Source organism: Pseudopipra pipra, unplaced genomic scaffold (assembly GCF_036250125.1).
Source record: "Pseudopipra pipra isolate bDixPip1 unplaced genomic scaffold, bDixPip1.hap1 HAP1_SCAFFOLD_490, whole genome shotgun sequence".
NCBI classification, from domain to species: domain Eukaryota; kingdom Metazoa; phylum Chordata; class Aves; order Passeriformes; family Pipridae; genus Pseudopipra; species Pseudopipra pipra.
Window position 1 is genome coordinate 1 of NW_026990973.1, and position 22,851 is coordinate 22,851.

At 43.9% G+C, this 22,851-nt stretch overlaps 2 long non-coding RNA genes across 2 annotated transcripts; both read left to right on the top strand.

Annotated features, from left to right (window-relative positions):
• The first annotated feature begins 6 nt into the window (after positions 1-6).
• Positions 7-10,176, top strand: LOC135408509 (uncharacterized). The gene is made up of 2 exons (XR_010427653.1): positions 7-2,338; positions 8,963-10,176. It is a non-coding gene; the product is annotated as an uncharacterized LOC135408509 (long non-coding RNA).
• A 980-nt stretch (positions 10,177-11,156) lies between these two features.
• LOC135408510 (uncharacterized) lies at positions 11,157-19,021 on the top strand. Its single transcript, XR_010427654.1, has 2 exons — positions 11,157-11,309; positions 18,941-19,021. It is a non-coding gene; the product is annotated as an uncharacterized LOC135408510 (long non-coding RNA).
• The last annotated feature ends 3,830 nt before the right edge of the window (positions 19,022-22,851 follow it).

The following is a 22,851-nucleotide window of genomic DNA, read 5'->3' on the forward strand; positions in this document are numbered from 1 at the left end:
GGAAGTAGTTTAGAACCTGACATAAAAAAAAGAAAAAAAAGTTGCTTCACCCTGGTGTTATGCTACTGAATTTTAGTGCAATTACACAAAGAAAATTAAGGCAAAACTTAATGAAGAAGAACCAGGTGTACTGCCCTGGTTTTAAAAGAAATGGGACTATAGTAGAAGAAATAGAGCACTCTGGGCAAGAATAAGGTCAGGGTGACCACAGGAGATGCTCTGCATCCCTTTTGTCAATATGCGTCTGGGTTTCCAGCTACAATTTCAGGTTCATATTTCATGGCTGAACACCTCAAAACTTCAACATACCAAATCTTGCTGCTGTGGTACAGCTGCACTAATGGTATAAGAATGGTGGGCACTGTACTTCCTCTGTGAATACATTGGTTATCTTGTCCAAGCCCTACTCCAATGGGGCCACCCAGAGCAGGATGCCCAGGACCATGTTCAGATCACTTTGGAATATCTCTAAGGATGAAGAATGAGAATGAACCTGGTATCTGATGTCTTCTATTTTCCTTCTATATGTGATGGTGAAGCCTTAGCACATACCTGGAATTGGGAATAGATTATTCCACTTGGGGTTAGGAGGAAGACCTGGCTAGGAAAATTGAAATAGTAAAATCTAAACTACCTTAAAATCTAGAGACCTACAAAAACCAGCACAACAACAACAAACAAAAAAACCCCAACCAACAAACAGAGACAAAAAGAGAGGAGACAAAATGAAATATTTTCATCTCTTTCCCAGACATTAGAAGAGTCAAATTTCAAGATTTAGATCTATTCATTTTTTTATATTTATTTGGCCTTAACAAATATAATACTAAACATGCCAGAAATATCTCACAGGTGACTTGTGTATTTACAATGGAGAAGTAAAATCATTCCCTGCAACCACCTTAATATTTTTGATGGGTGTTAGCCATTAGAAAACTTTTAAACTGAGTCATGGGTTTCTCTAGGAACAGAAAATATTAAAGAGGTAGGGAGATGTGGTCATCTGTGGCTGATGTACTTGGACTTCTTCATGAATGACTGGTATTGACTCCAAGGCACTCTTTTAAAATTGTGTTGCTGTTTTAAAAGTTATTGGGTTTGCATCTGTTTCAGCAGCTTTACTAACATTTTGCACTAAACAATTTGCAATCATAAGTTTTTAAGGGAACTAGAAACTAAGCTGTGTTTTGGTTTGGGTTTTTTGGGGGCTTTTTTTTAACTGAATGTGATTTTCTAAACTGTTATCCATATTGCAGTAATTATTTTAAAAGCTCCCTGATATCTGTTTCTCATTATGACAAAGTCAATGAGTGGTGCATTAAAAAAATAAAAAGAAGCAACTGTAACAAATAAGAGTCACTGTTCAAAGATGTCTGTGAAACTTTGCACTCTGGCTGCCTTTTGCACCGATCAGACTTTGAAATCGCTACTTTCCAGATCACATTTTCCCAGCTAAGTCCCTGTGAATAGGCTGAGCAAAAGGTAGTAGCCAGTTTTACCAGGGAGGGTGCAATGAGGAAAACCAAGGTTAAACTGAAACGAGCTAGAAAACCCCTACAAATCTTACATTTTATATTTTAACAGACAAAATGGCCTTGCACAAAATGAAGACTTATAATGGAAATAGACCCACTACCTCTGATATTTTGGTGTGAAAAAATACAACTCTAAATCTTGCATACAGGCCCAGTTAGTAGATTTTGTGTTTCCCACTGAGTTTTCAGTAGTCACTGAAGAGAAGCAGTAGCTGGAGAGAAGGCAGTTGGAGGGAAGGCCAAGGAAGGAAAACTGTGCACACAGGTGTCTGGGTGAGGACAGAGCTCACATCGAGACTTGGAACTGAGAATTGCTCCAAGGCCTGTGACTGTGAGCCTGTGCCTCGTTCAGTTCCTGCTGGATCTGGGACTTAGCCTGCAATTTCTGGCTCTTGCAGTACTCTTATGTTCCTTTTCTAAGCAGTTCTGTGGCTTCCATCAAAACCAGTGGGTGAACTGCCTTTCCCCTGCTTGTTTCTTGGCTGCAGCAATTTCCTCTGTGCTTCTGTTTGTTAGACTCTTTATAGTGACTGTAATTTTTCCCCTTCATGCTGACTTAAATAGTAAAAATCTCAAATGATCGTCTGTTCTCAATTTTCTTCAGCCATTTAACTCTTTCTACCCTTGATATTGCTTTGCTGCATCTTTCTTAACAGCTTCTTAGCCCAAATCCCTGTTCCAGCAGTGCCTGGGCTTAGGACAACATCCAAGTTTATGCTGAGAGCTAAAAGCCACATGGAACTTCCCATAGTTCACTGAGTCTGACAGCATATCAAAAGAAGACACTCAAAGAAATACACTTGGTAGGTAATGTCTGTCCCTGAAAACAAATTAAGAATCTTCCAGAAACATCTTTGGAAGTCCTACTTAATGGTTTGTGCATCAGTTCTCTCTAACACAGGGCAAAACATTACCCCTATGAGTCAGGAGAAAGGAAGCCCTCTAATGGTCAAGGTTCAGTCACTGTTGTGAATAACACCACACTCTTCACAGTGTATTATAGCATAGAGCTGGTCCATGCATTCAAAGAGGTACTCTGGTCCTCGCAGGACTCAAACCCCTTGGCTCTAATAGTGATGTACCCAGAACGGCAAGAAGAGGAGTCAGTGCCAGCAGGAATAAGGGTCAGCTTCAGAAACTGGCTGGGTCTTTCCAGCTGGTACTGTATGACCAGTTGTGTCAACTGCATTGACATCTGCAAATCTCATCTCAAAATAAATAAAACATATTCCAGCACATCCCAGTGGAGCTCTCCAGCTCCTGTTTCCCATACTTCGTGCTTGCTGAGAAATGCACCCAATCAGGTGGCGCTAGCCAGGACCATTGAATCATTCTTGTCGGCAGCACAGAACAGCACAGTTGTTCTGTGTCGTTTGGCTTTCAGTGCGGTGATTTCAGATGACAAACTGCTCATTTGATTCTTAAGCTCAACACATGGGTGACATCCTCAGCTGCTGCAGAAAGCAGGAAGAGCTCCACCTGCCTGCAGTGAAACAGAAACCACATCAAATAGGTGCCTGTCCAGGCACGGTTGATTCTTGTCATAATCTATTCCTTAACTTAGTTTAACAAATCTAGGTAGCTGTGGAAGTGACTTCTGGCACTTTTTCTAAAACTCATTGGTTTTGCTAATTGACCCCGGAAGTCCTGTAGCATTTCCTCTTTGGAAATGTTGCCAAGAGCACTCTGCCAGCAAAGGAAGGAGTGACCTAAGCTCCAGCTTCAATCTGCTCTCCTTAGTACACATGAGAGGACAGAAATTCCAATTTTTTGAGAGAAAGGTAGGGTGCTGCTTTGGGTTGATGCTTCTATATGGCTACGCTCACAGGATCTGATTATATTCCAGGCTTTCCCTCTCTTCTTAATTTTATTTGCTCGTTCCAGCAACAGATAATTAAGAGAAAGGTCATCTGGCTTTAAAGAACTCCACCTACAGAATAATGCTATCCAGTAGCATTCTTACTAGGATTTTAAGGTGATTATTTGAGGATTGCCACTCCCAGGGCATATATTATGTTACCAGTTTGTTTTATTGTATTCAAACTTCCAAATCTAATCTCAAAATAAATAATGTTCACAAGGTCCCAGCAGAGGCATCCTGCTGTCATAGGCATGTGATAAATAAGGAAAAAGCTCAAAAATTACATTTCCTTGTTGTAGAAGACAGAATCCTTCTCCTTGAGGCTTGAAGGAAAAGAAGTTATCAGCTATTGAGGCAGAAGAAAATAAATCACGAAAGACTTCTCAGGGCAAGAAAAGATAAAGGAGAAGTTGAATGTTGGTTTTCTTGGGGCTTTTTTGGTTTTTTTTCTGAAGGGAGGATTAAGAGTAGCTTAAGAAATGCATAACTGTGGAAGCTTTCATAGAACATGTCAGGATGAAAACAATTCAAAAATATAACAAAGACTAAAAAGATCCTTTCCTGAGGCTAAAGCAGATTGCTTTCTCTGAGCTAGCAATGTAGTGTTTCAAGCATAGCTGGAAAGAGGCTAATGGTGCTTAGTTTGTAGCTATCCAGAAGATGGAGGAATGTCCCCTTCTGTGACTAATGAACGCACTTAGGAGGGCTGTCAGAGAGCTGAAGCTCTGTGGGCAGGGAAGAGGAGTATTGTGAACAACGTGTGTAGCCTATGGGGTCAGATCATCCCTAATCCAGAGTCTGTTTATCTCAAATTTTCCATGATAATACTTGGTTTATTCCTTCTTTCTCTAGGACCTTAGTATTTCTTCTTCTCTCACCCTATTCACCTGTCACAGGTGAGACAAAGTAGTAGGGGCCCCGTAATAGCACACCTGTAGCACACAACAGCATTTATAGACTGTCTGGTTTCAGAAGGTCACTGTTCTGTGTTTAGGGATACAGAAGAGAATGACAGGGCATCTGGGAGAGGCAACTCTCTGGTGACTGAGCCTTGGCACATAGGCAGTTTCTGTTTCTTATGGCTTTTAGAACTGCTCCTGTACTCTGACAGCCAAATCTATGAAGGCCAAAGCTATAAAATCAAATATTGGGGATGAAACTCTCATAGGGGCTTATTTTATCCCTGATACTCAAGAATTATATTTGGCATTTCTGTCTGGTCGAGTCTTCAAAGACAAGTGTAATTTCTCTTCTTAATGTTCAGCATGTTTGCAATAACTCTGAAAGGCCTATAGAAAAGTTCTGGACTTTTCTGCCAAGAAGGACCTTTGTGGCAGGTTTGATAAATGGGGCACTGTTCAGGGTGGGACACTAGAGGATTTAATATATGACCCATTTTTAAATACGTTTTTTTTTTAGTGTAAGCCTTTCTCCTGTACTGCTTTCTTCCAGGAGAGTCTTCATCAACAGCTGCTCTAAACATCCTTCATCAGAATCTGACTGATAATACAGTCAAGGTGTACATTTGCTTCTCTATCTTACCCCTCCTTTATCTTAAACCATAAAATCTGAGTTGGGAAACTCAGAAGTAGGTTTTTTGTTTTGTTTTGTTTATGTGTACCAACATCTGTCATTTATGTTTCAGTCTGATCTTTAGATAAAGGACTTTAGAAAAGCTCTAGATGAAGTAAAGCGTAGAGCTGACTTCTATAATTTAAGATAAAAGAATGTAAGGCACTTTATAGAACTAAAACTGAAATCGTACATATCACTGTACAAAGTACTGAACACCCAAGACACTTCAGAATGGATTCTGTGAGCAAAAAATTTTCTCATTTGATTTATTATGTTTAAGAAAACAGGATTTAACACATTCATAGTAAATAAAAAGCAATGCAGCAGCAAATCCTTAACTATCAACAAAGTCTCTTAGTATAAGCAGTTTCTAAAACTCCAGATTTTAGGCTAATCATTTTGGTCAAAAATGACTGACAATGCATGTAAGTATCATATAATGAATTGGTTGGAAATTACTTAATTAATCTTCCATCATGAACCCTTCTTCTGCAGCATCCCTAGCTGCAGTACTCCCAAAGCCAGCTGCTGTCTACAGCTGAAAAGTAGCAGGCCTATTAAGCCTCCTAAATACTCACATTCTAATTCCTAAATTGGGTTGCCAGAACCTTGTCTGTGCAATTGATTCCATAATCATGATTCTATCTGTGTTTCTATAATGAACCCTGTTTTCAGCTCAATATAGTTTAAAGAGGCTTCTTTTCTTTTTCAGCGGTGAAGGAAACCTATTCTCTGTTATTTCACATACATTGTGTCATTTCCTAGTTAGTAATCAAGTGAATCTTTGAAACATTCTGACATTTGTCATAAACTCTGTGCCTTCTCTCAACCATTCACCAATGCATCTTTTACTGTGAATATATGTATTTAAAGGTTATTCTCCTCTGTTGTGCCTGTTCTTAGTCATACACTCTGTAAAAATTCTTAACACTATGCTTCAGGCCAGAATTTGGGGTCTGATGGCTGTATAATATGGGACAACAAGCTAGAGTAAGAATTGCAAGTTTAAAGTAACAACTTTTAGAGGCAGAGAAGTGAGGACATTGATTTTACTGAGCCCATTCCAGTATTCAGGCACACATTTTCTAAGTTTTATAGAAGCAGAAGGTGACTATTTTGGAGTTTAATCAGTCTTAGAGTTTTCATTCAATCTTAGAGTCTCAGAAGAAACCCCTGTAGCAAGTATTAATTGTATAAAAAGGCCATTCTGTCAGAAACTTATGGCTATAATATCTTTAATTGTCAAAGCTATGCCCCTTCCAGATTTGTGTGAAAACTACTTACCAGAGTCTAATTCAGAGCTACTGGGTCTTCACCAGCTTTGGGAAGACAGGCAGAGTTTAACTGTATTACAGCCAAGTCAATCACTTTTACGAATTAAACTAATGAAGGCTTTAGTTAATTTCCTGTGTCCTATTAATAGAACCTCCACAAATTAGTTTTACCGAGTTTCTGGTTTCTGAAACAACAGCCTTGATTCTGGTCTCAACCCACTTGGGGAAGAAGATTGTAGATTACCTTTACAATTCTCTGATCTGTTGATGGCATCTGCAGTCCTTGGTGCAAATTACAGCAGCCAGAGGAACTGTTCCTGATAATAACCAGAGCATGACCACACTGACTACAGCTCTAATACATGCCCATGCTGGGAGCTCTGGGGGAAAAGCAGAAAGCAATTCTGCCAGCTATCTGCCACTTGAGCATTCCCCTTATAGAGGTGCAGTGTGCTAGGTCTGATCCTGCTGACATTGGGGCCCTTCCCTCCCATCACAGAAGGAAATTGCTGTGTGTCACAATAGTACCAAGTTAGAGTTTTCAGCTGAAGGCTTGTGTGCTCCTGCTCTTTCCTGGCTGAGTACAAGTCACTCCTAATTGTCTCACTGAAACTCCTGCCCTTTCCTTGAGCATTAGTGTAAACCAACAATAATGCAATGAAAATTGATGGATACTTATAGTGATTAAAAAAGTGTCAAGCAGTCATGACTAAGCTTTCTGAGTTTGGCATAGTCTTTTTGTGCCTTGTGGAGCACCGGGGAGGACCAGCCCTGCAGCATTCACTGGGAAAACCCTGCCTGAGAGCAACTTGACCAGCTAGTGCCTTCCTCCCTTGCACTTCATTCCCTGTTTAACTGCATAACAACTAATGGCCATAAAACCAGCTTTACAAAAGCCCCACATTACTCCCATATTTAATTAACTTTTAGAGCATCAGACTGTAGTATTTAATCACAGCCTGCCGAGTTTCAGGCACTTGTTTGGTCTGAGGCTCACTAATGCTTGGCTTCCATTCAAAATGCTTCACTGTTAATTTTTCTTTACATTCAGACAGGGTCTGATTTTTTCCCAGCTGTTCCCAGCAGCAGGTCAAGAACGGGTTCAGTCTCACACTTCTCACATTTGCACACATGCTGACCATTGCCACCTTACTTACTTTTTCTTAGATACCCTCAGTTCCAAAGTACCTACTGCTCCTAAACTAAGACTGTGGGAAGTAAATGTGAGTACTCCTGCAGCCTAATGGATGGGTGTATGGCTTCTCTGTGTTAGCAAGCTTTTACCAGCCATTTATGCGAGCTAGAGCTACCTGGTTTTTTGTAGAGCTGAAGGGTCTGTGTTTTATGCCTTCTTTTAATATGAAGTTCTAAGTATTGTGTGTGCACAGCCAGGTGGATTCCTTCCAAATAGCTGTAGTTTGTTCCCTGTGTGCTTGCAAAGGAGATAAAAATCTCCTTGGGCACTGTTAACATATGAGTTGAACTTAGACATATATCAGACTCCTTATGGCTCCTTCCACCCAGTCCTGCTTTGCTGGGACCAAAGTCAACAAGCAGGTATTCTGACCTGCAATTCCTCATCTTGGACAATACATTAATAGCAGGGATGAATGAGGTCATACATTGATTAGGGAATAAAAGATGTTACAACTAAGAGCTATCTTATGACCCACCTTCTTCTGTCACTGGACACTGCTGTTCTATTTCTGCCTAAAACTATATCCTTCCTTCAGTGTTTGCTTACTGGAACAGTCACTTTTATTACTGCAGGCCTTCCCATAACTCTGGCAATATTCACTTAATTTAATTTTAAAGGCACCCATTAATTAAAATTATTCTATTTACTGATTCTTAATAATGTCTCAGAAGCTTTTGTTCTGGTGTGTGTGTTTATGTTTGAGCTTAAGACTGCCTCTGCAATAAATCATGATTTTCTGCCTGTCTTAGCCTCTAAATGATTTGGGTCAAATAGGCTGATTTGTACACTGTATTTCAGCAGCTCCCTTCCTGCTGCACATGCCTGGGTTTCTCTGTCCATTTTCGTTCCTGTTTGCCCAGCACCAATAATCCAGAAGGGTTTAGGGAGGGGAAAAGAAAGCGTAGCTGCTTTTGTTCATCCACTGCATATCCTGCTCTGCAGAAGGGATGCTGGCTCCTGCTGGAAGCGTTTACACTGCGTTCTCTGCAAAGGTCAGAGTGGCTGCTTCATCTATGGCAAAATGGATTTTAGCCAGCAGCCGTAGCTGACAGTTTCAAGACGGCCACTTCCCCATCCATCTTACTTAGAGAACTGTGTGCAGTCTCCAAACTAATAATTCATCATTTGCACATGTGTGCCTTCCACTTCATTATTTTATTAACATATTAGAAGGGCCCTGATTTATTTATTAAATTCATTATTATTCTTTATCAAATGATGACATGTTGTTAGCCAGGAAGATGCACTTGCTATCTCACAACTAATTATACCAATTAAGTTTTCATGATTCTACCACAAAGCACAGCTCATTAACTTTAATTACTTTTGAAATGCAGCTGCTGAGATACACACAGAAAAGAACAGGTAGGTAATATTTGTTAGTTGATTTCTGCAAATGGGGTTTCTTGTCATTAGGTCTTATGTGATACTTTCAGGCAATCTTGTTCCCTATTTCCCAGGTAAGTTTTTTCTTTTTCACCTACGAGGGTTCTAAAGTTTCTCTTTTTTTGTTTTACAGAGTAGTCTTTTGCCACAGAACATTGGACCAAGTTCAAAGATACTTCTTCAAATAAATATGGTGTTTTAGTTCAGCCCTTAATGGGAATTGATGGACATCTGCAGAGAACATCTTTCTTTGCTGAGGTGGAACCAGCCCAAAAAGGGTGACAGCATTTTGATGAAAAGCTGAGATGCTGTGGTAAAGCAGAAGTTCCTAAGAAAAAGAATTTCAGGTCTCGAAGTGATGTATGGAGTTTATGTCTCCAGTGAGGGGCCAGGTTCAGATTTCTCTGAAGGGTTGACTTCAGTGGTTTTCCTGGTTTTACCTGTGATAATTTTTTTCTTGGTGGCTGGTTGGAAGAACAAAACATGGCTGCCCATTTCTAAGCTCACCACATGCAGGCATGAAGCTTCTACAGATCTCATGAGGAATGGGGAAAAAAATTTCTTTGGTGCCGTGAGAATAAGACAAACTGACTACTGGTGCAGTGGTACTTGACTGGGTCTCAGAGGGCCTAATGTCTGAGCAGACTCATAGAGCTGCAAAATCTCTGTTGCCTTGTTTCCCCACTACCACCTTTAGGAAACACAGTTGTATATATAAACCTCTACTAGCAAGAAAGAAAGGAACATGGATGGAATTTTCCTCCTGAATCTAAATGGCATGTGCATGGAAGCATGAGATTTGCTTAAGCTGGTATAGTTTTTAACTTATCAGCTCACTGTAACAGATTTCTCATACTGTATTAAGAACACAAAAATCCTTGAAAGATATAGTCTATTTATGTATTATTCACTTTGCCTTCTTCCTTCGCATTGCAGCCTCTGGGAATCCTAGAGTTGATTTCTTCTTGCAATGATGAGGAGAGGCACTGCGTAGGGAGATAAACACACCTGAACCGGTGTGCAGAGTCCAGAACTGGCCATGCCTGATGAGAGTGCCTGGAGAAACACTGTCTGTCTGCTCCAGTGGAAACACCTGAGCACAACGAGGTGGCCAAGGGTGGAAAGGGCATTGGTCATCTCTGCAGACAGTACTGGGGTAAATCTCAAGCACAGTGTACAGAGGCTTTTATTATTAAGCAGTAAAGCACTTTGATAATACAGAGATATACAGATAATACAAAGAAGTGAATTATGCTAATTTGAATATTCTTTCCGTGCTCAATTGACGATCTTTAACATTGTGTTCCAGTTCACTAATAAATGCTGTTTCTGCATTTCTGAAGACCAGTGACAGCAGCATTGCTTAAAGAGGTCACCCCTCTGCAGCTATGTGGGATAGAAACTCGGACGCAGCGGTGTGCAAGGGCAGGCTGCGTAAAAGCCTTCCAGTCACAAGGGACACTCTCGGAGGGAAAGAGATTGTCTGAACCTTAGATCCACAGCGCTCCCGGACAACCCACCGTCCGCCTCCTCCAACTGCACCATCATGTTGGCTCAGTGCTGGATTTTGTGCTGGACGCGGGGCGCATTCCCGCAGCCAGCGGCTGTCCCGACACGGGCATGTCTGTGCCCGCTGCGTGTCACCACACACACCCCGCCATCGGCAGCGAGAACCTGCCCCGTTATCTTGTTGCAGTTTGCGGGGCGATGCGTGCCCTGGAGCGGATTAGTCCAAAATTCCTCCCCCGGGCAGCATTCCCCGCCCGACACGCTCTGTACCAGGGCACTGATCCTTTCGCTTCAGCCCCACCACCGCTCGGTGTCAGGCACTCCAGGAGCGGCCCCATATCGCCCGGAGCTCCGGAAAAGCTGTGGGAGCAGGGAACTCAGCACGAGGCACGACCTGCCCCCTTTATGTGCTGTGCCCCCGCTGACACACTCGGCTCCTACAGACACATTCGGCTCCCACAGACACACTCGGCTCCCACAGACACACTCGGCTCCCACAGACACACTCGGCTCCCACAGACACACTCGGCTCCCACAGGTACACTCGGCTCCCACAGGTACACTCGGCTCCCGCAGATACACTCGGCTCCCACAGATACACTCGGGCTCCCACAGACACACTCGGCTCCCACAGATACACTCGGCTCCTACAGATACACTCGGCTCCCACAGACACACTCGGCTCCCACAGATACACTCGGCTCCCACAAACAGCCGCTGTTCCCTCGGGGCGCCCCCGCCCCGCGCCCGGCACCGCCGCCCCGGGCCGCCAGGGGGCGACACGGCGCCAGGAAGGCGCGCGCGGGCCGTGTCCGCTCGCGGCCGCCGTAGGGCCCCGCCCGCGCGGGGCGGAGCGGCCGCGGTGCCACGTCCCGACGGGCGCGGAGCGGCAGCGGCGCGGCCCGGCCATGGGCGCCTCGCAGAGCATCGACATCCCCGGCGGCGGCACCGAGGGCTACCACGTCCTGCGGGTAAGGGCGGCGCGGGGCCTGTCCTGCCGCGGGACGCCCCGCTCGGCTCCCGGAGGCGCTCCCCGCTCGGCCCCGCGGCTCGCGGCGGCAGCGGTGGGGTGAGCCGGGCCCGCGCTGCCGCTCCCGTGTGTGAGAAGTCTGGAGGAGGAATTGGTCCAGGATAAGTAATTCCCCGGGCCAAGCGGTGCCTCCGGGCTGCGCCTCGGTGTGTGCCCAGGCCGGAGCGCGGGAGGCGATGCTGGGTCTGGGCAGCCCTGAAGGCCGAGGCGGCCTCTGCTCCGGCAAACGCTTCTCGCACCCCGGCCCGCCCGAGTCTGGCTGCGCCCGGGGGAACACGTCAGGATTGTCTTCATCGCTCCGCCGTGGACTGGGCTGGACTGTAGTGCTGCTCTCCCGCAGGAGTTCCGGGGTGCCGGGTCAAGGGGTTCACATGACAGGCGGCCTCCATAAGGGCTGCATCCCTAATGAGGGCGTGATTTTTCATAGTTATGTTGATTTTGTTCACGCTGCGGCCACAAAACTTTGGTTTTGTGTGGAAAAAAACCTGTTTTGTTGGACTGCATTAAAGGTTTTGAGAGCAGCCTTTTGGAAACCCTTTCTTTAGTATTTGTTTCACGTTCAATGAGAGGGATGGTACCCAGGGCGTGTGGTGGAATCTGAGGCACTGGGGTACAGGAACTTTGCTGGGGTCACTCACCTTGCCCATAGCACAGTGCTTCTACTTCTGTAGCTGGAGATGTGTGCTCACTGCAGACACCGTGTGGGCTGGTGTGTTTGTTGGCATCGGACCCTTTCAGATCAGCTCTCTGCTTCTGAGAAGCAAATACTGATGTTCTGATCAAATCCAAACATTCTGTTAAAATTTGCATATAGACTAAAGTCATGGTGGACTTTGTTTCTCCCTTTTAGTATTACTGATGCATAACAATCCAGTGTTGCTAATATATGACAGTCCACTTTGTCTTCTCTTTTTCCCCCAGAAAAACCATTCTGCAGGCAGACTTGTTTTCTTTTTTAGCATATTACAGCGTAAATTTCATTAACTGTTTACTTTTTAGACTTGTAAAACCAGTAGGTACTCTGCAGTTAGAATATCAGTTACATCAGACTTAGCAGTTCATACTGTTTGATTAAAGCATCTTAATAAATTGAGATACAACTCTTTTATGAAGTAGAATCTCTTTTTTTTTTTCTCACAGTCTTGCTTGGAGCTGGAGCCTTTTGTTTTCATTTAAGCACCTTTCTGTTGTAATGTTTTTACTGTGACCCAAAGTAGCAGTGTTTGGTTGCCAGTCTTTGTAAATGTAATTGATAGATGCTCAGTAAAGAAGTTGATTTCCAACAGGACATCCATATTTACATTAAATGCAGAAAAGGACCTGCCTGCTGTCTCAAACAGACTGATGTCTCTGTTTTTCACTGCCTTGTCTTCTTACTGGTATTTTCAGATGCTGCAATAATGAATGATTATGCTTTTTCTGTGGACAGGCACCATAAATTGCATCATGATCCCAGCCTAACAGTTATAATTTGGAATGTTTATCTTGCAATGCATGTGGCATAGGTGAATGTAGTTTCCAAGTCTAATTTTCCAGTTGGTGTTCTGTAGTAAGTTTGTTACAGCCAGCGTCCAGCTTGCACTGTTGGAGGAGTTCTGCACAAGTGCTTTGTCTGCAGGGACTGACCTTTGGTAGAACTTGGGGTTGAGCAATGCTGCTGGTGTGTTCTACTTATTCTCAATTATGTTTTCTTTCTGAGCTAAGTACTTTAATGAGAGAAATGAGAATGGTAAAAGGAAAAGAGCCATAGTCTTTCAGTTCTCCAAGTCTAACTTGAATAAGATCAGATTTCTTTGATAATGCCAAACTTCTGTAAATAATATATAGTGGTTGTTTTAAAGATTTCATTACTTGTTGGAAAATTAGAGAAATGTCAGGAAATCTTTTCAATTATGGGAAGAATTTGGTTTGGTAAGGCAGATAAATGAAAAAGAAGTGTTGAATGGCCATGAAACAAAGAGTTAACATTGTTCAGTAGCTGTAGGAGCCAAGTACAAGTTACCAGTGATGAGCAAACTGAGACTGTTGTGAGCTACACGTTTTTTACAGTGAGACTTTTAGACTGCACGTGCTGCCTCCCTACAAAACTGGTAGAAAGTCTCATCCTCTGCTCACTTTAAACAGGAGCAGAAATATATGCAGCAAGTGAACCATACCGTCGTTAATTTCTGATGTAATATTTGCAGATTACTTAATTCTTTTTGGCTGCTGGTATTCAGTTCAATATTACTTTCACTGTGAGCTTTATCACCAGTGCAGTTGTAACAGGAAATAGGAGCATTCTAGGACTGAAGCACTGTTGAGGGAAAGTGATTTCATCATGTGCACACTTGATAGCAGAAGTTGCTCTGGGCTGCACTCTTGGGGTTCTAGACATTGAAATGTAGCTTTTTCTCCTTTTCTTTTCTTTTCTTTTCTTTTCTTTTCTTTTCTTTTCTTTTCTTTTCTTTTCTTTTCTTTTCTTTTCTTTTCTTTTCTTTTCTTTTCTTTTCTTTTCTTTTCTTTTCTTTTCTTTTCTTTTCTTTTCTTTTCTTTTCTTTTCTTTTCTCTTTCTTTTCTTTTCTCTTTCTTTTTTTTCTTTTTTTTAAGAGGGAGAGAAAGTTACCATTTCCTTGCCCAAGTCTCTTCATAGGTGGACCTAGGAATTAGTCATTTGAAACAATTCTTTGGAATTTTTGGAATTTTTATTCATCATGTGTGCTTTTGCTGTTATAATTCCATTTATTGATTCATGTAATGTGGTTATAAGTCTTTCTTTTAATTGGTGCCTGCTAGGCTGGTAGCATGCACTGCTACTGACCTGTAGGAATTTTCTCCATTGTTTCCTCTCCTCCATAAGTTTCCTTTGACATAAGATGTATGGCTCATTAGAACAACTGCCTGACTCTGTGTGTTGCTCAGTATGCATTTGTTTCTGCTCTTCAAAACACAACGAACAAAACCTTTGAATAATTTTCTTGTTCAGCAATGTGAAACTGCTGTAGTTTGCCCAGGCTATTGTAATGACCTGACAGTTTCTTCAGGTAATAGATGGTGTCACAACAACCCCATGGCTGGGGGCAGAGGACTGGAAAGCTGCCCGGCAGAAAAGGACCTGGGATGCTGGTTGAGAGTTGGGTGAACATGAGCCAGCCTGTGCCCAGATGGCCAAGGAGGCCAACGGCATCCTGGCCTGCACCAGCAGTAGTGTGGCCAACAGGACCAGGGCAGTGATTGTGCCCCTGTACTCAGTGCTGGTGATGCTGCACCTCGAGTGCTGTGCCCAGTTCTGTACCCCTCAATTCAGGAAGGACATGGAGGTGCTGGAGCATATCCAGAGAAGCTCTGGAGCACAAGTCCTGTGAGGAGTGGCTGAGGGACCTGGGGTTGTTTAGTCTGGAGAAAAGGAGGTTCAAGGGAGATCTTACCTCTCTTTACAACTCCTTGAAAGGAGGTTGTAGCTAGGTGGGGGTCGGCCTTTTCTGCCAAGTAACAAGTGACAGAACAAGAGGATTTCAGTAAAACTTCTTCATCGAAAGTGTGATCAGGCATTGGAATAGGCTGTACACAGAAATGGCTTAATCAGCCTCCCTGAAAGTGTTTAAAAAACATGTCGATGTGGCACTTGGGATTATGGTTTAATGGTGAACTTGGCAGTGCTGGGTTAGTCGTTGGACTTGATGATCTTAAAGGTCTTTTCCAACCTAAATGATTCTATGTAAGAATTTTTACCTGTGGGAGATCTGTATGCTACTGTATATTGTGGTGTTCCCCCTAAAAGACACCAAACAGCAGTGCCCAATGTTTAGATTTCTAACTCTTACTTTAGTGCTTCAGTTGTTGTGATAGTGATACACACATATTGCATGAAGTGATGACTTTTTTTTTAAGGGAGGTTCACTTTTTAAAAGCTTGAGTTAAATTCTCTGTGCTAAAATAAAAAGTTATGCTACATGTAGGGAAGCTGTTTTCTTACCAAAAAACTTGTGAAGCTTTTTCTCTTGAAAACTGGGTGTTTCATCAAGAAATTCAGTACAGTTACAAAGTGTAATGTGTTAAAATAGTGGATGGAAATAAAATGGATTCTGTCAGATCTAACAGGAATTGCTTATACATGATATATAATGAAATTTTACTGCCAATTATAGAGTGGGTGGAAGAACTAGAAAAAAATCCTTTCAGTATTTCTTTGCTAATAAAGTAAATACTAGGAAGTGTTTCTTATGTGGGAAAAAAAGAAAACTCCAGAGCTTCTGCTTCTTGGAATTTGTGTATTTTGTGCTTGAAGTTAAGCTTCTGAAAGTTTAAATGGAAACTAGTATAAGTTATCTGACTTTCAGGAGTGATGAGAGCCTTCATCTGTCTCTGAAAATCAGGGTTTTGGTTCCTAATTCCATTTATGGTTGCCCTGTTTGTTTGGGGCTTGAATTTGTGACCACTGTGCTGCTGAGCAGAGTTCTTATAATTGTAATGTACAATATGTACTGTGTAGGCATGGAGTGATAGTGTTGGGAACAGTGTTCAGCAAAGAGAAGCTTCATGTATTTACAAAAACAAGTCTTTTCGGTAATGCAGAGTAAAATTAGTGTATTGACCTTGAAACCTTTTTCCTGTTTAATTCTTGACAGTGAATTAAAAGTGAAATCAGTGTGTAATCCATGTACTCAGAAGCCCAGCTGTCCTCTTGGTGAGAAGCTGAATTCCTGAAGCACTATATGAGGCCCTTTTCTGGCTACTGATATTCAGCATTTTGATAGAGATTTTCTTCATTTGCTCTTAAAAAGCTGTGGTGGTGCAGCTCCACAGTATCTCCATGTTGTCTGTGCCACTCTTTGTCTCTACTGTTAGACAGTTATGGCATTTACCCACAGGGGTCTGTAACTTGTCTGAAGTAACAGCTGGCTTTGAGAGAATTAGGCGTCCCAAACTGCCGTGAATGGTATCGTGCCTGCAGCGGATCTGTTGTAAATGGTATTACTTGATTATTTCTCAGCAATTACTCAATTACAAAGGCAAGTTACTAAATACCTACTTGGCACATAGAAAAGCTGCAGAAAACCAGATTGCTCAGGAGGCACAGAGTTTATGGATGTGTACATGGAATCTTTATTATTTCCATGAATAATAAGATTTTTGTGCCCTTATGTTTTCTAAGGTCCCTGGTTATCCTTTATTGCTGTAGCTCCTGGAAGAGAACCATGGCCACAGAGCTTGGAGCAGAGAGCTGTGTTGTGTGTTTGGCACTGTGTGATGGTAATGAATTGTGCAGGTAGCTGACTGAAAATAAGGTGGTGTGACATAAAAACTGTATGGGGTTGGTGTGGATGTTGTGCAGGGCTGAGTATGTCGCTTCTTTAAGGAGAGGAGACTTTCCATGTGGAGTGGACTTGGAATTTCTGGTTTGCATTTCTGGGACTGCCAGGTATAAACATGCTTTTCTGTCAGTGAAGTAAGGCCCAACGAGCCAGGGAAATAGGAGACTTTTTGTGACTGACCCTATGCATGGCAGCATGAGGAAATGTGATGACAGAAGGGATGCAGCTACCTCCTTCTGAGGTGCACTGTATGATTGATGCAACTATAAGGGCTTGATTTCTTTTAGATTCAGCTTCCTGGTGGTTTTTACATGCCCACTTAGAAACAAACCATGCAGAGATGTTCAGGATCATGATAGATTTGGGGGAAGGTGTTCAAGACTGAACACCTGTTCATTAATCTGAACATACTTTCTGCAACCAATCTTTTATACCTTGGAAACTCTCTCAGTCCCTTTGTCAGTTTGGGGCAGACTATAGATTTTGTATTCTAAGTGAATTATATATCCCAGGTGTCAGTCAGTTTTACATTGATGGATGCTGAACGTACGTAGTTCTCATTTATTGTACATACTCAGTCTCCTTTCAGAAAGTTCCTGTATTGAATACTGGCCACTGTTGGTCCACAGAGTTTGGGATATAGTCTCTTGGAGGTCAAGGGGAGGGATACTGTGTCAGAGCGCAGGGGTTTGTTGTGGGTTTGTTGTTGTTTTTCTTTTTTTTTAAAGAAGTTCATTTGGAAATGGAGGAAAATCTCTGAATAAGATGAAGTCTGGCCTTTCGTAATTTCAAGACCATGACATATATCCAGTCCTAAAAATCTGATGTGTTAGGAGAATAATTGTATCACTTTGCTGGATTCACTGATTTTAATGCCGAGGTTTAAGAAGACATGTTGTGTCTTTAAAATTGTTTTCCCAGTAAGTTCTGAAACCACCTGCTGATTTAATTTTGGTATAAAGCCTTTATGTCAGGCTCATTAAAAACACAGAATGTAAGTTCCTATATGTCAAGAGGCTATTAGAGTATTTTCATGTCACCTCTCTAAACTGAGGGAAGAGCAACAAACAGCATAAGCTCATCCTACATTTGCTACTCAAAAAACTACATCAGAGGAGAGGATGTTTTGAATGACTTAATTACAAGAGAAACTGCAGGCCTGAGATTACAATTATGGAGCATGTCCATAGGAAAACAGAGGTTTTTAATTGTCCTTTCATGAAACTGTTTAACCTGTCTTTAGCAGGAAGGTCTCAAGTACTCAGTATTTTGTTCCAGATAACTCATATTAGAAAACTCAATTCCTCCAAAATCAGACCGGTATTGAACAAACAAGCAGATTTGTACCAATTCTGACAGGTGGAATAGCATGTAATGTAAGAAAATGCACTGTAAAGGGTAACAGTTTTTAGATCTTTTTGAAGGTGATTGTAGTACATAAAAGAAAAAGCCAGTGGGGTAAAATGAATCAGCTTACAAATAAAGATAGTCTTTACTAAAAAGGCTGTAGGAAAAGTCTGACAGCCATACTGGAGTTACTTTTCCTTGTCAGCAATGCATGTAATAAGGAAAAAGACATTGGCATAATGTCTCTCAGTTACTCTATCTGGAATTAAAAGCATGCTTTTAGCTTGTGGGAGCAGTGTGTATCCAATACTTCAGCCTTGTCTTAGTGGAGTGGTTGAACTATTTGAGCTGCCATGGCTGCAAAATTGCTTATCTCTTTTCTTGCAAACTTGATGGTATGTTAATGAATCGCTGGTTGTACAGATGCCTTCTGTGTCTCAAGAATGTCAGCAGGTCGTGTTTAATCATGAGATAACAACCCGCGCTTACACAGATGTGATTCTCCGTTTCCTTTAGTAAGCAGAAGATAAAAAGCAAGGTCCAGTGTTGGTACTTCTGTGGAAAGACAGTGCTTTTTAACCAACTTTTTCAGAATTCATTAAGCTTGTTCTTTGACCATAATTTCCTTTATTGAAACAAGTACCTACAATTTAACTGCTGCAGCTGTTAAGCTGTGCTTTTCCCAGGGAGTGGCTACTGTTGTGTCATTCCTTAATTTATAAATTACTAATTCTCTTGAAATCTTCCTTTTTTTTAATGCTTTTTTTTGGGGGGAGGGATTTTTTTGTCTAAAGATTATATTTGAATATTTTTAAATCATCCACACAAACATTGGTAGCTTCTAGAACTACACATGGCAAAAGTAGAAATATCATTCAATCTATGAATCGACATTGGTACACTTTTATTAATTCTTATTTAACTTTGTTAGGTACAAGAAAACTCACCGGGGCATAGAGCTGGATTGGAGCCATTCTTTGATTTTATTGTGTCCATTAACGGTTCAAGATTGGTGAGTGTGTTGCTATTTTATAACTTTTAATATGAACAATATATTGAGAATCTGTTTTTTGTAGGTAAACCAATGCATTTGTTTTATTTAAATCCATATAAAATATTTCTCCTTAGTTTAAAATTAGAAAGATGAACTGCATCAGAAATTAATTTCCTTCACCCTTTAGTTACAGTTCTGCCGACAGTTTAGCTGGAAAATAAGTATTCCGACAGACAGACAGACAGACAGATGTGCTCTCTGCAGATATGTGCACCAAGATAGTACTGCCTACTGATCCACCACTGGGGGATTGTGCTGGTGCCCCCCTAGTTCTGTCTGTAAAACTGCTCCTGTGAGAACTCTCAAACCATTCAGTCGAAACAGGTTGATTGAAAAAGCTGCTGTCAAAGCTGTTGGCTGGGCAGGAGGCTATGGGGGAAAGCTTTCAGGTGAAACCACAGACCCTCATAGCAGTGGAAGAAACGATGTGTGGGTAAGGAAGGACTTGCTTTTTCTCTTTGGATTCACGTGTGCCGGGGCAGAGCAGTTGCGGTCTGTGTCCTGTCCTTTGTCTGGTGCGTGTTTTTTTTGTCACGTGGTGTGTGTGGTCGCAGGTAGGGGATGTGTCACTTGGGGTCAGCCTGGAGCTGCTCTGCCCTGCTCTGTGGATCAGTGGGTCGATGGAATATGGCTCGGAGGCTGTCATCGAGATGTCAGTTCCCTTAGACAGTGGAGCCGATGGCTGTCCAGTGTGTGAGCAGGATGGTCTTGCGATGCCCTGCTGGGGGGTCTAGAGTCCCGGCTAGGTAGAGTAGCAAAGAGTGTGTAGGGTTTAGAGGTTTTTGGCTTTGGTTGTGAGCAGTCCCTAAATGTTTGAGAACTGAGTGTTTGAGCATTTGGCCATTTCATTTGCAGGGGCGGTCTTGGGAGCAGCTGAAGAGAGAGGAGCCTTGTAGGTGAGTTGGAGAGGCAGCAGGAGGAGCGGGGATCCACTGCAGCTTTAGAGATGCCCTCTAATTTTGTCTCTCGCTCACTCAGGTATCCCAGAAGATGACAGCCGCAGTGTCCGAGTCCGGTGAGAGCCAGCGACACGAGGACCTGCCTCGCTGAGAGTGAGTAGAGGGATCGTGGGGGCTGGGGCCACGTGCCACGCTAGTCAGATCTGGAGTCTGGTTTTCTTTCTCGCAGTTGACTGCTAGTAGTGTGACGATGGCAGGAACCCCTGAGGCAGCCCAGGTGCCCCTCCTGTGCATCCAAGATGGCTTGGCGTCCCCGGCTTAGGGAAAGATAAGTGTGGGGCAAAGAGCCAGAGAGGGGTTGGGAGTGGGGTGCAAGTGTGTGCCTGGCCTGGAGGGATTTTTGACATGAGTCCGGTGCACGGGGTATCCTGTGCCAGGTTATTTGGAGTCATGAAAGGAAGGACTTGCTTTTTCTCTTGGGATTCACGTGTGCCGGGCAGAGCAGTTGCGGTCTGTGTCCCGTCCTTTGTCTGGTGCGTGTTTTTTTGTCACGTGGTGTGTGTGGTCACAGGTAGGGGATGTGTCACTTGGGGTCAGCCTGGAGCTGCTCTGCCCTGCTCTGTGGATCAGTGGGTAGATGGAATATGGCTGGGAGTCTGACATCAAGATGTCAGTTCCCTTAGACAGTGGAGCCGATGGCTGTCCAGTGTGTGAGCAGGATGGTCTTGCGATGCCCTGCTGGGGAGTGTAGAGTCCTGGCTAGGTAGAGTAGCAAAGATTGTGTAGGGTTTAGAGGTTTTTGGCTTTGGTTGTGAGCAGTCCCTAAATGTTTGAGAACTGAGTGTTTGAGCATTTGGCCATTTCATTTGCAGGGGCGGTCTTGGGAGCAGCTGAAGAGAGAGGAGCCTTGTAGGTGAGCTGGGGAGGCAGCAGGAGGAGCGGGGATCCACTGCAGCTTTAGAGATGCCCTTTAATTTTGTCTCTCACTCACTCAGGTATCCCTGAAGATGACAGCCCCAGTGTCCGAGTCCGGTGAGAGCCAGCGACACGAGGACCTGCCTCGTTAAGAGTGAGTAGAGGGATGGTGGGGGCTGGGGCCACGTGCCACGCTAGTCAGATCTGGAGTCTGGTTTTCTTTCTCGCAGTTGACTGCTAGTAGTGTGACGATGGCAGGAACCCCTGAGGCAGCCCAGGTGCCCCTCCTGTGCATCCAAGATGGCTTGGCATCCCCAGCTCTGGGAAAGATAAGTGCGGGGCAAAGAGCCAGAGAGGGGTTGGGAGTGGGTGCAAGTGTGTGCCTGGCCTGGAGGGATTTTTGACATGAGTCCGGTGCACGGGGTATCCTGTGCCAGGTTATTTGGAGTCATGAAAGGAAGGACTTGCTTTTTCTCTTGGGATTCACGTGTGCCGGGCAGAGCAGTTGCGGTCTGTGTCTCGTCCTTTGTCTGGTGCGTGTTTTTTTTGTCACGTGGTGTGTGTGGTCACAGGTAGGGGATGTGTCACTTGGGGTCAGCCTGGAGCTGCTCTGCCCTGCTCCGTGGATCAGTGGGTAGATGGAATATGGCTGGGAGTCTGACATCAAGATGTCAGTTCCCTTAGAGAGTGGAGCCGATGGCTGTCCAGTCTGTGAGCAGGATGGTCTTGCGATGCCCTGCTGGGGAGTGTAGAGTCCTGGCTAGGTAGAGTAGCAAAGATTGTGTAGGGTTTAGAGGTTTTTGGCTTTGGTTGTGAGCAGTCCCTAAATGTTTGAGAGCTGAGTGTTTGAGCATTTGGCCATTTCATTTGCAGGGGCGGTCTTGGGAGCAGCTGAAGAGAGAGGAGCCTTGTAGGTGAGCTGGGGAGGCAGCAGGAGGAGCGGGGATCCACTGCAGCTTTAGAGATGCCCTCTAATTTTGTCTCTCGCTCACTCAGGTATCCCAGAAGATGACAGCCGCAGTGTCCGAGTCCGGTGAGAGCCAGCGACACGAGGACCTGCCTCGCTGAGAGTGAGTAGAGGGATCGTGGGGGCTGGGGCCACGTGCCACGCTAGTCAGATCTGGAGTCTGGTTTTCTTTCTCGCAGTTGACTGCTAGTAGTGTGACGATGGCAGGAACCCCTGAGGCAGCCCAGGTGCCCCTCCTGTGCATCCAAGATGGCTTGGCGGCCCCGGCTCTGGGAAAGATAAGTGCGGGGCAAAGAGCCAGAGAGGGGTTGGGAGTGGGTGCAAGTGTGTGCCTGGCCTGGAGGGATTTTTGACATGAGTCCGGTGCACGGGGTATCCTGTGCCAGGTTATTTGGACTCATGAAAGGAAGGACTTGCTTTTTCTCTTGGGATTCACGTGTACCGGGCAGAGCAGTTGCGGTCTGTGTCCCGTCCTTTGTCTGGTGCGTGTTTTTTTGTCACGTGGTGTGTGTGGTCACAGGTAGGGGATGTGTCACTTGCGGTCAGCCTGGACCTGCTCTGCCCTGCTCCGTGGATCAGTGGGTAGATGGAATATGGCTCGGAGTCTGTCATCGAGATGTCAGTTCCCTTAGACAGTGGAGCCGATGGCTGTCCAGTCTGTGAGCAGGATGGTCTTGCGATGCCCTGCTGGGGGGTCTAGAGTCCCGGCTAGGTAGAGTAGCAAAGAGTGTGTAGGGTTTAGAGGTTTTTGGCTTTGGTTGTGAGCAGTCCCTAAATGTTTGAGAACTGAGTGTTTGAGCATTTGCCCATTTCATTTGCAGGGGCGGTCTTGGGAGCAGCTGAAGAGAGAGGAGCCTTGTAGGTGAGTTGGGGAGGCAGCAGGAGGAGCGGGGATCCTCTGCAGCTTTAGAGATGCCCTTTAATTTTGTCTCTCACTCACTCAGGTATCCCTGAAGATGACAGCCCCAGTGTCCGAGTCCGGTGAGAGCCAGCGACACGAGGACCTG